Raw genomic sequence first — 19732 nt, 5'->3', positions numbered from 1 at the left:
AGGAATACAACACAAATATATGTTGTAAGGCAATATATTTGATCTATCCGATATTAAACCATGTCCTCTAGATTAAAAACCTAGCTCTTCACCCATGCCGACTCCCTTTGTAGATTTACTGGTAATTCATTTCCGTCTTAAACATGCATTAGAGATTTACCAATGGACAATATCATACAATATTGAAATTAGAATAATTAGAAAATCAAAATAAGCAACGATATTTCCTTAATCAAAAATATTTCTTTTAAAACGTTACATCTGTGAATAAGACTCAAAATATATCAACACGTCTGTTAAGGGTGCGACCATGGCTCGTAACTAACTATTCATAACAACATCTAAAAGTGAAGATATAATAAGCATGTTCGCTATGTTTTCCTAGATGCAAGAAGGTTATTTTCTTCCAACTCACAACCTCAGTCTTGACAGGTAGCGCCACATTCTGTATGTGTGTGCCTGTCCCAAGTCAGGAGCCTGTAAAAAGTAAAATCACAAAAATACTGAATTTAGAGGAAAATCAATTCGGAAAGTCCATAATAACAAGGCAAAATCAAATAACAAAACGCATTAAAAACGAATACAGTGGTTGTCGTTTGTTTATGTGTTACATATACAAAATGTATTTGTTTTTCGTTCATTTTTTTTATATAAATATAAAAAAGCCGTTAGTTTTCTCGTTTGAATTGTTTTACATTGTCATATCGGGGCTTTACGGTATGGGTTTTGCTCATTGTTGAAGGCCGTACGGTGACACATAGTTGTTAATGTCTGTGTCATTTTGGTCTCTGGTGGACAGTTGTCTCTTTGGCAATCATAACACGTCTTCTTTTTTTTATAGTGATTGTTGTAGATAAACAACCTTTTAATCTGATATTAAATAAATCCGACCAATTTTATTAACTACAAATTTTACATTTTATCCCAATCAACATAGAGCCGCCATATATCGCCATTCGGAAGCATTTTATTTCACCAAACAACCGATATCAAGCATACAAATCTCATATTTAATTCATTGTATAAAACACCATAAATAGATACCTACTATTCAAAATCTATATTTTACTGCATGTCTATTGTTAATATCAGCAATGTGTATTTGTTTTACTACATAGATCACTTGATCACCGAGGTCCTAGCTAAAAATTCGAAGCACAAACGACAAACCACAAGACTTTCATATCAATATTAATATCTATCAGACCTTATGTTTTATGTACTTAGTAAGAATTTTATAATGCCTATTGATCTTTTTAAGATAAAGGGTCAACAAATTGACTCCTCTGCTGACCATACCTTCTCCTTTGAAATCGGAGTTATAATCATGTATTTTATAGATCCAAGAATAATGTTTCTTTTTATATGCATAAATTTACAAGTTATGATTGTGAAAAGCAAGTTTTCCCCAGCAAACCATTCCCACTTTTAGATCAATATGGTCCAATATAAGATCAGAACCACGATGGCGACCAACTAGGGATACCAGTATAAAACAACCAGATTGGTCATTTCTTTAAACAAAAAAACAGTCAGCATTATGATAGATGATTACAAAATTCTTATAAGGCGTTGAAGTTTCTTGGTTTTGTTTTCAAACTTTATGCCATGCGGATAAATTTCGGGAGATTCCAGTATCAAAAGGCTATACGCATTGTAGGTAAAAATGTCGTATGGCTTTTTATTACATGGATAATGTTTTTGGGCTTTGCTCATTGTTGAAGGCCGTACGGTGATCTATAGCTGTTAATATGTATGTCATTTGGTCTTTTTGGGGAGTTGTCTCATTGCAATGCGCGTCAAATTCGCTTTACCACATCCGAACGACGTAAAGTCGTTAACTTTTAATTCATATGAATAAAAACGCATTTCTAATGCGATTTGGATAGTGCGAATTAGCCAATTCGAATCAATTTGAATTAAAAAGGAAGAGTGTTTGAAAGCGATTAGCGAATTTGATTAGCATTCGATTCGAATTAAATTCGAATTCAATGTACGCGTGAACGAGGCATCAAACTCCAAATGAAATTTGTGAATTTACAGTATGACAGGCTTGTATCAGACAGATATTTAAATTTGAGAGAATAACTGAAAACAAGGCTTTCACATCTTAAGTATAGAATCTATATAATGAGCATGTCAAGGTTATCTAATGCTATAGCGTGGTTGTTAGTCCTCATGCTCTTTGGTAGCTGATGGATTGCTCGTTTTATACTTATTTTCCAGTGGGAAATACGTCATGCATATTCCAGAGGAGGACAATACAAAAAACGTTTAAACCCACTGCATTTGTATGCACATATCGTTAGTCAGGAGCCTGTTCAGTGGTTGTCGTTTGTTGATGTGGTTAATAAGTGTTTCTCGTTTCTCATTTTTATATAGAATAGACCATTTGGTTTTCCTGTTTGAATTATTTTACACTGTCATTTTGGAGACCTTTATCGCTTGCTGTTCAGTGTATATTAAGGTTCTTGCAGGCCATATTCTCACTTAAGTGTATATACAGTTGTTTACTTTATACAAATTATGACTTGAATGGAGAGTTGTCTCCTTGGCACTCATTCCTTATCTTATTATTGCTAATTAGTACAATTGTTAGGTTCTGAAGGTCTACCAAAGATAAAGGGAAGTTTGAATTTCGTTGAATAACGTTTATACAATGTATGCCTGATAAGGGCAACATTTTGCAGAACACATTTCAACTGTCACAAAAGTTGTTGTTAAGATTCTCTTACGCATAGAGAGCGTGCCACTCTCTTGAAACGAGCCATGTCTAATTCACCGTCCTCATTCCAACCGGATGTGGCTGCGTATTTGTACATCCGGCATTCATTGGTTGTGTTTTTGTTCTTCTATTTTATGATAGTAATGATTTTTTTTTGTTCTAATTATAAAAAGAAACACAGGTCTGTTTGTATTAATTTGTATGTGAAACATTGAATTTTGATATAACTATCTTCTCGTTTTTATTGAAAATCTAAGCTCGAAAAACCTGAATCGTGGGTGTGTGACCTTCTAAATTTTACTAATGGTAAACACAAGGACAATACCACAGTTTGTATACTACGTCATTAACAAGTTGTTGTTTCCGCTCGTGTATCTACTTGTTTTCCTGGCGCGGTTTAATTGGTTGTCATCTTACAGCGATCACCAAGATATAAGCAAGAGTAGATCAGAACCGATAACAACGCGAAGTCGTTCTCCATTTTAATTCTATAAACTGAAAAAATGCTTACTAAGATAGTATAATTAAGGCTCAACATAATTACGAATATTATGTGTTCATGTTGGCTTTTGCAGATTTCTTTCTCGAGTTTACGGATTTGCTATGGAAGTAGGACTAAAAGCATCAATGATATAAGTTGCTGTACTGCATTTATTGTATCATTGCAGCAAAACATGGGGGGAGGGGATTGAAATAAAATTTACCGTTCGTATCTCGGCTGCGGGCTACGTTTTTATTTTCTTTTATTTAAGCCTGTTCGTGAGCTTTTTCAAGACTGCATACTGATTTTGGCAGTATAGGTGGCGCTGCTTGAAAGTGTGGTGCATGATTTTGGTGACGGTACGCGGGTATGATATCAGCAGATTGAAAATTTTGGGTTTATTTTCGAAGTTGCAAATATTCTTAAATTATTAGTGTGTGTTGCCTCTGTGATGTTGATAATAAACACGATTTTTCAAAATTAAGCAATTCTAAATATATGTGATCTTTATAAAAATTAATTTTAAGCAGTATTGTTCCAATCATAAAATTCGAAATATGTGCTTTATAAATATTCCGATCATTCAATGACCGGAGAGCAAAACCTATTATGAAATCAATTTTTCTTATTTTTTTTTTGTGTCTTTATGTTAGAAAGGCAGATTATCAGTGTTGTTTTCTTTGAGTTTTTGGTTCTAGTTTTTTTCAACCTTAAATTCAATCTTGCTTTATCTATACGAATAAAAGGATATTTCGGATATACGTTAATGTGGCAACCAACCGAATTATTCTCCTCAATTCGTGCAGTTCCTTTTTTTAATGATATTTTCCAGTGATATATTTCCTTCTGATGTACCGTATTTCACCTGTTGTCCACACCTCTTTAAGTAATCTATATAAAATCCATCTTACTTTTTAAGTTTATTGTTTCTGAAGTTTGATAAGACATGCACAATCTAACTTATTTTACATAACATCAAAAGTAATGAAGATAATGTTTTACAGGAAACAATTTCTTAACATTAACTTGTCGTTCAATGTCAATAGTCAAAAGAAACCTTCAAAGTACCGGATATACCAAGTGTCATTTATAATGATGTTTGTTTCTTTGCCGGAAGTACCTGATTGCGCATGTGATGCATGCTGCACGCGATATTGTATGATTTCTACTGATGATTTTCTAGGAACATTAAATTGTTTCATTTTTCCGAAACAGAAATCTGTCCAGCTTCCGTTATTATTGTGTTTAATGCATGGAGGAGTTAACAAGAAGTTATTTTAGTTATGATTAAACGATGGTTTGAGATAAATAGAAAATAAGATACTTCCCTCTTGGTTCATTGAATAGTACATGGAAACATTAAATTAAAGATCACTGTGTCTAAACCACACCGGCAAAATTTGTTCGGACTCGATGGTATATAACATCCGGCACAATGACGGAACATTAATAGACAGAAGAAAGCTAGGTTTCTCCTCATTTTCTTATTTTTTTTATGATATCGAAGAATATATATACATATACAACTATTTTCTTTTGTGATATGCAATATTTTCTACAACCGTTCTACATTAATGGAGAAATAAGTAAAAATGCACGTTAAAATGACGAATTGAGTGAACCTTGCCTCGAAATTGTTTAATTTATCGTTAAATTGTTCACATTGTACGGAAAGAAAGGTACGAGAAGATAGATACTGACACGGAGATTGCAAAACTTGTTTTTATGAACATCTCAATACTTGTATTTCTGAGTATGGAACGAAAGAAATGGGTCATGTCAAAATGGAACTGGCCGGTTTCGTCAATGTTTACCACCCGGTTTGGTCAAAGATTTCACAATGCATAACCCGGTTTGGTCAAATAAAAAAAAAATCATAATCGCATTGCATTATAATTGATAATCTAACTTCAGTGTTAAAAAGGAGTTTTGTGACTGGGTCGTTGGAAAACAAGTTCCTTCACCGGACAACGGCTTATTATTTATATGATTAGTCTCAGATTCAAATAAATAATAAGCAAACACTAGAAATCCTACTCTTATAGAACACAAATAATTTTAATTTTACTTTGCATTCAAAAAATTTTAACAGCAGAATACATATAAATGAAGGTTATAACGCAAATTGAGGTTAAAGCTCTCAAATATGCGTTTCTATATGAATTATGGAAAATATGTTTAAACTTGAAATTAGAGTTAAACTTTACGGTCTTAAAAAATCGAAACACACAATTGATATGTGATTTTCTCGTACAATAGGATGGACACCTTTATAAGTAATCTAAACATTCTATGTATGTAATCTTTTCTAGGATCGTTAAAAGTAAATTTTCTTGAGGATAAACGTTGATGATAAGACAAATGTATATATGCATGCATAATCGACATGGAAAATGAATGTTTATAGGAGGAAAAGGATTACAACTACCATGCATCAACGGTGGGGTTGGGGGGGGGGGGGGGGGGGGGGGTGCAATCTTTACGTCTTCTAGATTCGCCACTTATCTTATAAAGTGTATACCGAATTATAATATTGTAAGAAATAAGAAAACAGGGACACCCGCGAAATCGGATTATGTGAGTTTGATTATGTTTATTATAAACATTCTCATTGATATTTATAAACAAGCGACACTAATTAAAACTGATTCGAATTCATAGCGTTTTGAACTATTTGTATAAAGCTGCATATGTCCAAGTATGGAACACAGATCCGTGTTAACGTTGCTTTTCATAAATTGTTGGTTTTAAAAAAATATAAAAAAAAATGGGTGATATATATAGACGAAACCGGGTGATTGTGTAGTAAACAACATTGACGAAACCGGTGTATTTTTATTTGACATGACCCATTTCTTTCGTTCCATACTCAGAAATACAAGTATTGAGATGTTCATAAAAACAAGTTTTGCAATCTCCGTGTCAGTATCTATCTTCTCGTACCTTTCTTTCCGTACAATGTGAACAATTTAACGAGAAATTAAACATTTTCGAGGCAAGGTTCACTCAATTCGTCATTTTGACGTGCATTTTTACTTATTTCTCCATTAATATAGAACGGTTGTAGAAAACATTGCATATCACAATAGAAAATAGTTGTATATGTATATATACATTCTTCGATGTCATAAAAAAAGAAGAAAATAAGGAGAAACCTAGCTTTCTTCTGTCTATTAATGTTCCTTCATTGTGCCGGATGTTATATACCATCGAGTCCGAACAAATTTTGCCGGTGTGGTTTAGACACAGTGAAGATTGTCCAAAACAAAATAAATGTGTGCACCAGTATGCATGTCATTTCTGTCGACATATATTAATTATGTAAACATGACCATGTCTTGCATGCAAATCCTTAATTGTCTTTTGGAAACGTATCAGAAACACCCTGTGGAACCAATGATTATGTTGATAGGCGTCAGTTTGGCTGTGCTTCGTTTTAAAATTGCGCAGTCATATATAACGACTATGATCCAGAATAAAAGCCAATACATTATGCTCAGAGTGCTAATTTTGGTCCTCAAAAACGAACCCTTGAAGCAATTTAATTAGGGTTCTGTAGGTTCATATGAAAAAGAAGATGGGGTATGATTGCCAATGAGACAACTGTCCACAAGAGACCAAAATGTCTGCCTCTCTCCGATATTCTATTTTTTTCTGAGATGTATTTAAAATGTCATGTTATTAAATTGCAGTATCTACTTTCTTGATATGTCCCTAGCTAGCCAGAAACATTGTGAAGTATTTGTCAAATGTCATCTAAAATATTTTTCGTTATTTGTAAAATTATGTGTTGCTTGCAAATCATTTGTCTATGAATTTGAGTGTTTCATTATGAAAGTATATTTTAAAAAATCACTTAGTTCATGAACAGAGGTAAACATAGGTATATTCCCCAACCATTGCCTACTTAATAAAATGCCAGTACTCAGGGGAAAAACTCAGGAATATGACAGTTGTTGTTCATTTGTATGATGTGTTTGAGCTTTTGATTTGGCTTTTTAATAAAGGACTTTCCATTATGAATTTTCCTCGGAGTAAAATGTTTTTTGTGATTTAACTTTTCCTGACAAAAACTGCTCAAGCTAACACAGTAATGTAAATGGACAATTGAAATCGAAATTTTATAAAAGTAAAAAGTCGGCCGACACGATCTGTCTGTGTCTCAATTCTCGTTCGACATGTGTTTGCAGTCTTATATCTTTATAATCTAGTCATTTAATTTTACCAATCGTGTCCTATTCCCGAGTGAGAGATTTTGACTGTCTGTAAATATGGTCGGAAGTGTTTTTGATAGAAGCAGAAGCTTACCCTGTCGACGAAACCGGTTTGTTTCTTTTGGAATTTTTGCGTATCCTGCCGATATTTTTACTTTGATCTGTATCTGTTTTAAGGATTGAACGTAAGCAACTCATTATAGTTGATGTGTTTCCCGCGGTTTTAGTTTGTAATCCGGATTTGTTTATCTCTCATTCGATTTATGACTTTTGAACAGCGATATACTACTGTTGCCTTCCATTAAAACTATTGTTGCTTCTTTGTTTAAAATTTTATCAAACTCAGAAACAGCTAGCTGCGCTACGTTAACTGATAATCTAGCGAAGCAACTTCACCGCTGTTTTAGAGTTTGTTTTTATATAGTAGACTATATATAATAAAGGTCAGTTCATAAAATCGCTTGACCATAAAAGCCGTTTAACATCATTCGCACGAAAACGGATCCATATAAAAGAAAAGAATGAGGTTGTTAAATTTGATATATGCTTTTTGCGCTTCTTTATTACACATTTGTTTGTTTTTATAGTGATTACTACTATTACACAATGTTGACTGCTGTATCCCTATTTTTACCTATGTGTGTTTGTTTTGTTCACTCATCGTTGCAATATAATGAAATTTGATGCGTCTGGCATACAAGTGACAGGATAAGCTAGCAATAAAACCAGGTTCAATTCACCATTTACTACAAAGCCTGTACCAAGTCAGGAATATGACCGTTGTTATTTATTTGGTGTGTTTGAGCTTTTGGTGTTGACATTTGATTAGGGACTTTCCGTTTTGAATTTTCCTCGGATGTCAGTATTTTTGTGATATTACTTTTTGATGTACTACGTTGATGTTTAGCGAAGTAACGTCACCGCTGTTTTAGGTTTTGGTTTCAGATTGTAGAGGGTATGGGCTTTGTTCATTGTTGAAGGCCGTACGGTGACCTATAGTTGTTAAAGGGAAAATTCACGATTTTTTACTTATGGTTTAAATATGTTCATTATGACATAATATATATATTCACAAAGTTTTATCGCTATATGTGCAGTAATAAAGGAGAAATTCAATAATTAATGAAAAAATATCAACTACTTCCTGTAGGTCGTGACGTTTTCTCCTGATTTTTGCATGCCGGGATTTAAAATACAATCATTAAAAGTCTTGGTTTTTAATCATATTTTAACGTAATCGTAAGCGCGCCGATGACGTATGCTTTATCTAATAACCATCCGATAATAAGAAGATAAAACGCACAGACGTTCAATTGTACTCATTCGTGAGATAAATTATCTATGTTAAACGTATATATTCGAATAATTTTTGTAGACAACACAAAAAGTTATAAATTTATTTTTAATAAATGCATTTTCGGACTGATAAGGTGAACAAATTAAAGTACAATAATCTGTAAAGACAATATGTTGGTGTACTATTATTGACCTTTTACTATCTCTGCTATGGCTAGGTTTATACGATGTGTGTATTCACGGTTCTGTGGCAATACTCGTAGATGGCTTGTTGAAAGGTAAATTGTTATTTGCACTTCGGTATTTAACCACGCCTCTAGGGCACACCTTGCCAGGTGTGACTGTCTATTCGGATCAGTGGTAGCATTTAATACACACATTAAAAATACATATTCAAGTTGGTGACAAATAAAAATTGGTCGCCGTGGAATTATTTAATTATATTTGGTGCTATTATTTATTTGAATTCAAATAAGTTAATTTACTAAGAAATACACAATTTTCGGTTAAAGACGGGAAACTTAATTCATATGTCAGAATGAAATGATATACAAGTCTTGTCCTTGATTTATGTCTCATAAAAAGGGGGACTTAGAAATTAGAAATAGCTTTACTAAATCATTTTTATTTGTCTTTATTAGGCGAAAAAATGTACGAGAACACTTACATTTAGACTTTTGAAAGCCATGTATTAATTAATATATGAAACTATCTGAAGATAACTCTACCGAAGCGGAATATAATATGTACGAATAAAGAAAAAAATATTTTTGTAATGGAATCGAAAAATTACGAATAGATATTCTTTTCAAGTGTGATAAACGTCAACCAAATTTATTCATAATCGGGAACGTCCTTATTAAAATCTGAGACAACTATAATAATCGTCGTCTCCCAACGTATATATATACTTAAATAACTATTTGATCAACGATGTTTAAAATTAAAAGACAACGAATTTAATGTTATCTTTCCCTATTTTTGAATGTTATTATAAGTCTGTTCAACTTGCAAGAATACCCCTAAAGCGGACAAATATCCGACAAGCAGTTTATTCTTTAAATTGCTGTCATTGAATATCAAGAAAGAAAATAAATCCCGAAATTGATACTCAATAGTTTTCCTAGAAAATATTCACATTCCTTGGGGATTATTAGTGTACGTCCAGTTGCATATATTTTACATGAATGTTGGAACAATTGTGATGATGACGAATTTCGTCCTTTATTCGAGAACAATTTAATTGATATATAAATCTGTGAGTTTACTATGTTCTCAACTTCGATGAACCAAAGCAAGTTATAAATTGACCTGTATTTAAATCAAATTGTTTCTTTTTTTTCTTCTTCTTCTTTTGGTATACAATAGTCTATCGAATTCGTTGATTACATACTGTTGGCATACGTGGACTAGTCTATTTACAAAACTTTTACCACAATTTACACAAAATGTATGTTTCTTTCTTATGTTCAATGTATACATGTATACATATTTTAAATAGCGCTACTGACTATAGTTCCGTAACTTTCTACCAGGCGTATGTATACACGAATCGTCGACAAGTGCGCACATTATTTTAGATCAATAATTCTGGTATGTTCCAATCTGTCCTAAACTATTGACAACGAGTATATATTACATTTTTCCAAATTAACCCTTGGAAAAATATGTAAATAGATTTGTATTTCTTCAATTATTTTTTTTTGTATTATTTTTTTTTTTATAAATAATATTCTTTACACCAGAAATGTTATTTATAAACAAGCGTATGAGTTCAGTAATGACTAGTATATTATATCACTTTCGGACACGCAAGACAAAAATGTATATTATACATGCACCTGATAGTTCAAAATGGAAAGTTATAAGTAACGGTCGTGTACACTGATCAATACCTACAGAAGTGAAACGATGCATGAACTTGCAAGCCCGCCGGACAGGTAATCGATTGAATACATGGACGTGTCACCTTACATGCACCCCTTCCAATACCTTTGGGAGTAATACCTTTAGCCATGCTGGTGATCAGATGAGGGAAGATCCGAATTTATTTAAATAAAGTTTATTACTTGAAAGAATTATGAACGAATTAGATTTTCGAAAACAATTTCCACGGAACACTTATTTATCATTTTATGATTTGAACTTTGACTTTTTAACTAATTACAATATTATCAGTTTAAAAATAACAGACTATATGGTTATTTAAAAATATAAGACCATTTTCCGTATCAAGTTAGTCAGTCAGATAAAACAACCGTACGATTGACAAGATATCGACACGCAATTACGACTACATCGTTTACTGTAGTTTTGTTCCTTTGTGGTTTATTGACATATCGTGATTTTTCATCGGAGAAGGTGACAAGATGGCGGAGAGTAGAGAACTGATACTCAAAATTTAAAATCGATGGTGATCTCTTATTTAGCCGAATAAAACTTTAATATCTATAAATTTGAGCATTTTTATACAGAATGGACATAATATCAATTTTTGATTTTTTTGCGAAGTTTCCCTTTAATGTCTGTGTCATTTTGGTCTTTTGTGGATAGTTGTCTCATTGACAATCATACCACATGTTCTTTTTTATATTAAATGTCAGTTCATACATTAACTGAGGTATAACTATAAGAACCATTTAACCTCATTCGGACGGACACTTGTATACCAGTATAATATCATCCAAACACTAATGTATTTAGAGAAAAAAAAGTATGAAACCATAAATCGTACTACTTCGTTTTGGAGAAAGCTTATAGAGCAAATGATAATAACAAATTTTTCTTAAATTTGTTAAAATTCTGTCATAAAGTAAAAATGTTAATGTGCTTAAATGAACATACCAATATTATCAATATGACAATAGTTTGTTGTTTCAGACTTTGTCAGAAAACATATCGCGTTGTTTTAAAAATAATTCAAATGCTACACTAGTACGTCCTTTTTGTGCATATCTAAATTGTTGCAAAATGAAATTGGATAATTATAATCGGAAAGCATTCAATAGGAAAATAAATCAAATGGCTCTGTAGAAAAACATATAATATTGTGTCTATTATAACTGTTAAAAGTCCCATAACTCTGAAATGAGTGTAAAAGAGGGACGAAAGATACCAAAGGGACAGTCAAACTCATAAATCGAAAATAAACCGACAACGCCTGGCTAAAAATGAAAAAGACAAACAGACAAACATTAGAACACATGACGCAACATAGAAAACTAAAGAATAGTTGTGTCATATTGTATTATACAAATGATACAAGCAAACTATTGCAAAAGAGGGACGAAAGATACCAGAGGGACAGTCAAACTCATAAATCGAAAATATTATGACAACGCCATGGCTAAAAATGAAAAGGACAAACAGACAAACAATAGTACACATGACACAACATAGAAAACTAAAGAATAAACAACACGAACCCCACCAAAAACTAGGAGTGATCTCAGGTGCTCCGGAAGGGTAAACAGATCCTGCTTCACATGTGGCACCCGTCGTGTTGCCTATGAGATATCAAATCTGGTAAATAGTCTAATTCGGTAAGTCACATTTATGATAGGGAAGGGGATTGTAGTTACGACATAAGGAACATATCCGATATCATTTGTGAAACGGTTATTCCATAACGGTCAACCAACTCGTGATGGCGTCCGTAAATTTTATGAAGAGATGATTTCAACTTCGTTCACCATTTGGAACTCTTGATTTAATAGCTTCCTTGTGAGCAACAACCCTCTATCAAAAAAATCATGATAGGAAATGCAAGCAAGGGAATATCGTATCAATTGGAAGATATATACACCGTATGCAGGTGCTGCTGGAGGACATTCGTTTAGGTGGCAGGTACCAGTTTTGGTGTACCAGAACATGTGTCCCACGCAGAAATTTTGTTATAGTTAAGCATTGAGGTATATAATTGCATCATGTGGACTAAAAAAATAAATGAATGTAAATTATAGGCCAGTGTACTACACAAGTAAGTAGTTGCATACACAGTTTGGGGATTTCCTTCACACATGGGTCCAATCAGATGTCAAAATTGTGGCACGGTCTCCTCACTTGACGGCATCCAATCAAAGTGGGGAAAATATTCATTGTCAACTTGAGATTTTGATGGTAAGGATAGGTTCGGACAAGGCTCTAATTCACTAAATACAGGGCCGTAACTACATTGAGGCAAATGAGGCAAATGCCTCATGCTGGAAATTTCAAAAAAAAAAAAAAAACAAAGAAAGAAAGAAAATTTAGTATTTTAATCAACAACAAAAAAATTAAAAAAATTATCTTTATCAGCTCCTGTGGATAAAACTACATAGCTGACATGGTTTAAATCAAAGAAAGACCACCAATTTCCCGGTATCAAATCATTTGAAAAAACAATGTACTGCCATATGACCTTTTACATTGAAGGGTTAAACTTGCATTAAGTCGTGTTTAGACAGAAAATAAAGGAATATGGAGTAAACTTGCACGGGACCTAATCGCACACAAAGTCAATGCATAGAAATAATACAAATGATCAATGGTTAAAGTTTTATTCCTGTTCTTCATCTTGATAGTTGCTGGAGGGTCTTAGACTTCAATAATTATAAATACCGTAAAAGAAGGTCAAGATGGTCTCTAGTGTCGACTTAAGCAGTACTAGTACTTAAAGTATAATACTGCACTGTTACTTTATTTAAATCTAGTCATAAAAAATCCCCAAAGTCAGCACAAGACACGAGCAGACAGACAGACCCGGTATTACTGATTATGAGAAATAAGATTTTTACTTTATCCTACATATCGGTGTTGTCCCTAAAACCTAAAATCTTAAATTACAATAAATCTATGTTTTCGCTTTGAGACCAGAATATTGTCGAAAAAATAGCTAAAAATTATTTGCGTTTCTATGTAAGAAAGAGTCCGTGGAACGCTCAGAATGCATGATTTTGTGTTATTCTTCTCAGAGCTTCTGGGGGCCTTGAGCGGCCCCCAGATCCCTCGCCAATTTTTTCTCGCCTCCCTACGCTCCGCGAATATGTTTTGCCTCACTATTAATAGAGGCTAGTTACGGCCCTGAAATATCCTTTATCTCTTGAATTTTGCCTAAAATTCTTGTCGGCTTTTAGCAGGATTCTGCAGGTGAGCGTTAGATTGGTATCAGAGCATCACATTTTTTGCCATATTTGCAATGCATTTATAAATTTTTAAATTTCCATGCTGGCCAGACACCCACATTTAAAGGTTTTCTATATATTTTCATAAGCACGCACACATCTTAGTTCCTTGAAACCATACATTTTATTTGTATACAAGCTTGAAGATAAAATCATAAATCCATGAAATTCTAAAGATTTATTGTAAAATAACTGGTTTCTGCCACCTTATGAAAAATGTAAAAAAAAATCTGACGGTAAAAGTCCGATAACTCTGGAATGACATCTGGTTTTAATTATTGGATCGGTGTAATATGGTAACTAATTCCTACAATTATGCCAATTTTTCAGTTTGATTTGATAATATTTTATTGCAATAAGCAAGCAAAAGAATTGAACACCCATACATGTATGATGACGGAAAACACATCAATATCGGAGCTTATGTTTAATTTGCATAAGGACAGTTTATTAGAAGATGTGTGTGATAAGGATGATTGCCATTATAATACTTATTGAATTCTAATCACTAATCAGTGTCACCAAACGCATATACAAAATGACTGATTGTATGAAATGGGACGAGTAACTGGACACTTCATTGATGAGCTTATCCCAAAACTCCTGTCTATAGATGGACTTGTCTTAAATGAGCGAACTTCTTGAACTCCGCCCAGTCAAGTGAATTAAATCTAGTAACATTGCAGAGGGAAAAAAGGTAACAAGATAATAGAAACAAAAGAGTCAAAATTGCTGACTTAATGATCCTTAATGAAACATTAATCTATCAGTTAACCAATTCAAACAAATGATTTAAGTAACTCAACTCTTGAACGACAACGCACTGATTTAATTAAGAGGCACTTGAGAGCCTGAATCTCTCACCAGTTACTTTTGATGGATGTTGGCCAATTGAACAATTTAACCCCACGCCAGATTTGATCTAAAAGCTTTAGTTTTTAAGATATAAGCCAAAAATTGCATTTGACCCCAATGGCGGCCATGTTTGTCGACGGGTCAATACACGGATTTGGCTATACTTTTTGGACCTTTTGGTTTATAGCTCTTCATCTTCTATATAAGCTTTGGATTTCAAATATTTTGGCCACGAGCATCACTGAAGAGACATGTATTGTTGAAATGCGCATCTGGTGCAGGAAAATTGGTACCGTTAATGTTATTACTACCACTGGGTCGATGCCTCTGCTGGTGGACTGTACTGGCATGAAAATACGGACTTTTTGTGTTTTTAAAATTTGCTGTTACAAAATGTTAGAAATGGTTATAAATTAAGGAATGTATCTCCCTCACGCAAAGCTCTGATTCCTTTCACGGATTTGGCTTTACCTTTTGGACCTTTTGGATTAAAGCTTTTCATTTTCTACATAAATGCTTTGGATTTCAAATATTTTGGCCGTGAGCATCCCTGAAAAGACATGTATTGTCTAAATGCGCATCTGGTGCAGGAAAATTGGTACCGTTAATGTTATTGGATAAAAATTATAAACTAGATACCATAAGGAACAAATATTTTGAGTATGTGCAGCGATGTCATTGCACCAGCCTTGACATATATATTTAATCTAAGCATCAAAAGTGGTAAATTTCCAAGTATTTTTAAAACTGCAAGAGTTTGCCCAATTTTTAAAAGTGGCGATGCCTGTAATCCTGATAATTATAGACCAATAGCAGTTTTGCCTTGTCTCTCAAAAATTATAGAACGACATATAGCTAATAGTTTGTATATATTTTTAAATAGTAATGACCTTCTTAATACTACACAGTCAGGTTTCAGACCTAAACATTCGTGTACTACTGCTCTTACTAAATTAGTAGATGAATGGTTAGCAAATATAGATAATGGAGAGATAAACGGAGTTAATAATATATTTTTAGATTTAAAGAAAGCTTTTGATCTGGTTAATCATATAATTTTATTGAAAAAACTTGAATATTATAATGTTTCAAATTGTACACTAGACTGGTTTAAGTCATACTTGTTTGAACGAAGCCAACAAGTTAAGGTCAATAACGTCATGTCTAATATTAAATGCATAAAAACTGGGGTACCACAAGGTTCTATCCTGGGCCCTCTGTTATTTATTTTATATATCAATGATTTACCACTTAATATAGAACATTCATTAATAGATTTATATGCAGATGATTCTACATTACATTGTAAAGGTAATAATTTACTTCAGTTAACTTCTAACCTTCAAAATGATATTCATGTAATTGAAAACTGGTGTTCGCAAAATTGTATGAAATTAAATGCCAAAAAGTGTAAATCAATGATAATTGGTTCAAAACAAAGGCTTTGTTCAACTGGAAACAGTTTAGATATCGATATTTCAAATGAACAAATAGAAAATGTAGATTGTGAAAACTTCTTGGTTTATATATTGACAAAAACCTAAATTGGAATCAGCAGATAGATAAAATGTCATGTACTATATCAAACAGAATCAATTTATTACAAAAGATAAGAAAATATTTACCTATGCATATACGTATTATCTATTTTAATGCGTATATTCTGCCATTATTTGATTATTGTTGCAATATATGGGGAAGCTGTTGTGAAAGTGGAATAAATAAACTTAATAAGTTATTAAAGAAATCTGCTAGGGTTATAGTAGAAGCTGACATAATGACATCATCCAGTTTATTGTTTAATAGTTTACACTGGTTAAATGTGGAGAAACGCATTCAATACCAAAAGGCAATACTTGTATTTAAATCATTAAATGGTATGGTTCCTAACTATTTACAAGAAAATTTTCATTTTACTGATAATCAAAATTATAACTTACGTTCAGCTGATGAAAAACTATTAAATCTTCCAAAACCAAAAACAAATTTTTTAAAGAAAACATTTACATATTCAGGTTCTCAAATATGGAACAGTTTACCAAATGAAATAAAAATGAGTAATACACTTGTATCTTTTAAAACAAAATGTTACAAATTTTTCATCAATTGTGCAAATTAATATGCTTTTTCATTATTATTTAAATACAATTGTATATTGTGTATAATATAACTTTATAATACTCTATGTACTTATAAATATGTTATTATTATTTTGAGGACTCTCAGGAAGATTAGTTTTAACTAATGGGATCATCCTCTTGAAATAAAGATTATTTATTTATTTTATTTATGAGGCCCCTCATGGGGGGGTTCTAGTAATCACATAATCACCATTTTTTTGCCAATATAATCACATAATCATTAAATATTTGCTTATCTTTAGTAATCAAATTATCATAAACTAAAAATACAGTCCTAGGTAATCAAATAATCATGAAATATTTGGCTTAATAATCAAATAATCATTAAAAAAACGGCCAAGTAATCACATAATCAAAAACCCCATGAGGGCCCTCATTTATTTATTTAAAGTTTGAAGGTATTTGGCCAAGTAGTGTCAGAGGAGAAGATTTTTGAAATAGTTTACGACGACGACAGACAACAGTCGACGGACGCCAAGTGATGGCATAAACTCACATTGAGCCTTCTTCAGTGAGTCCTAATAGAGAAAACAACACAAGCGACATAAGTATCTACTTTATACATTAAATGTAACTTAACAATGGTATTTGTACGTATGAAGCGTCATTGTAACATACATTGTACGTATAAAAGTGAAAATTATTAATTTGGATTGTCTTTCTTTTCCCAAAATCATTTTTAGACCGTTAAACAGGTGAAAACTTGTGTATTACGAACTTAATCACTGACTGCATACGTAAAGCTTAGGTCCGAGACCACAATTATTTCGTAGTGCATTTCTTTTAGAACATAAATGAAAATAAAAAAAATCCCACCTGCGCTTTCTCAAAGAAACTTTTACAGTGTGTTGTACTACTTTTGGGACAAATTATATCAAAATTATAGAAAACTTCGTCGCCTCTAACTCAAAATATGGACAACTTTATCTTTAGGGCGTCTTGAAATCTTTTGACAGCTTCCGAAGTACTATTTTTCAACCTTTTTCACCTGAACCAAATCACTACTTTCCTTTAAAATTCTGGACCCAATTTTTTTTACAATGTAATTTCACCCCCCTACTTGCAATTTGAGGCATTAAACATGGAGAAATAAATTTGGAAGGGTTATAGAAATTAATGGCAAGTAACCCACTGTCAACACTAGGGACTATATTTGATAGAAAGAGTTGAAAAATCTTAAAAAAAACTTGGTATGACCAAAGCTTAACAAATTATAACACTGCTTACAAAGTTTCATGACAATAGGATGTATATTATAGACAATAAGTTAAGTTCTATACTCATCTTTGCGTGTAAAATTTTGACGTTAAAATTGAAAAATTTCAACTATCAACATTTGGGGCTTTAAAAATTAAAATATTGCAAAAAAAATACTTTTTAAATGCCTTAATATATAACTTATCATGTACTAAAAGCAATAGAAAACTCATTTGATTTATCAGACTTGGCATAATTATTCAAAAGTCATATTTATATGACCCTGTGCCTAAAAATTGAGGTTTTTCAATGAAGGGGGGCCTTACATGAAGATGTAATATTTTCCAGCAATTTTAAATTTGTGAAGCTTTTTGGTTATAAATAATCCTTACATATGTATTGAAGATACTTTAAATGGAAAGAAAAGTTACAAATAACATATCATATTAGTTTAAAAGGGTCTTAGGCCAAGTAAGACTGGAAAAAATTTAGGATCAATTAAGGCCGTGCCACATATTTACATTAAAAAATGCATATTGAGGCTATAAGAAATAAAATTTTGTGTCTTTTTTTTATCATTTCTATACTCATGTGACATGATTCAACAAATCTGAGCACAAAAAGACTCTTGCAATTAACTTTTCTTACAAACAGTATGGTCTGATACAAAGATTTTTGCCTTTGTAGGGAAAAACTTGCATGCAATTTATTCTCAACAGGCTTATATTTAAGCCACTCACGTCTTGCTATCCTACAGAAGAAAAGAAAGATATTATGTGAAATGGAACAAATACAATAGACATTGAAAAGTGTTTTTGATACAAATTTAGTGAGGTCTTTATTATGGACTTCAAATTTTATGTACCAAGCTCCCCACTTTTGACTTCATCAAAACAGGGCGTTAGACAAGGGTCATTTATACAACACATTTTGCACATATTGTCTGAGATACGACAATTGTGGTCTCGGACCAGATGTTAAGTCGGTGATTGTTTTTACAGATATATATTTTTTTTGACAGTATGCTAAAACAATACGATTTTTATTGATAAAATGAAATTGATCAGTATCTTTTAATTTAAGTTATACATTTTTTTCCAAATTGATTATTTAAGTTTTCGGTGAAGACGAAATTTGTATTTTTACAGTTGCTCCGTTAATGTGCAATGTCATTTGTCAACCGATGAACATTTATTTAGATTACTAAAGGATCTTTGTAGAGTCCCCTGTCATCAATTCCAATCTTTTTAAATGCGTTGCAGCACATACTACATAAAATCGAACAAGTTAGAAGTTTTTGCAAGGAAATAAATCAAGATTTTATAGTTATAAGGAGTCAAAACAGATAAAAGAAAATGTAGCTGATGGTTTCAAAATTATTAGTTTTTTTTGCTTTCTGAAAGTTTATTCTCTTTCATGCAGAAAGAGCAAGAGCCATTACAACTATATGAAAAGTAAATTTGCAGAAATTTCAGTAAAACACTGGTACACGATTTCATATTACATTCATTTTTTTAAAGTCTAAGAGTAAAGCCATTTTCAATTAATATTTTATAGTGCGTCTTTTCAATTGTAATGTTATACTGCTGTATCAGTTTTAGGATGAAGGTTGGCGCCTGTTAAAACGTTCAAACCTGCAGCATATATTATATGCACCTATC

The sequence above is a fragment of the Mytilus edulis genome, chromosome 5 (assembly GCF_963676685.1).
Source record: "Mytilus edulis chromosome 5, xbMytEdul2.2, whole genome shotgun sequence".
Taxonomy (NCBI): domain Eukaryota; kingdom Metazoa; phylum Mollusca; class Bivalvia; order Mytilida; family Mytilidae; genus Mytilus; species Mytilus edulis.
Note: the sequence above shows the minus strand (reverse complement) of the source record.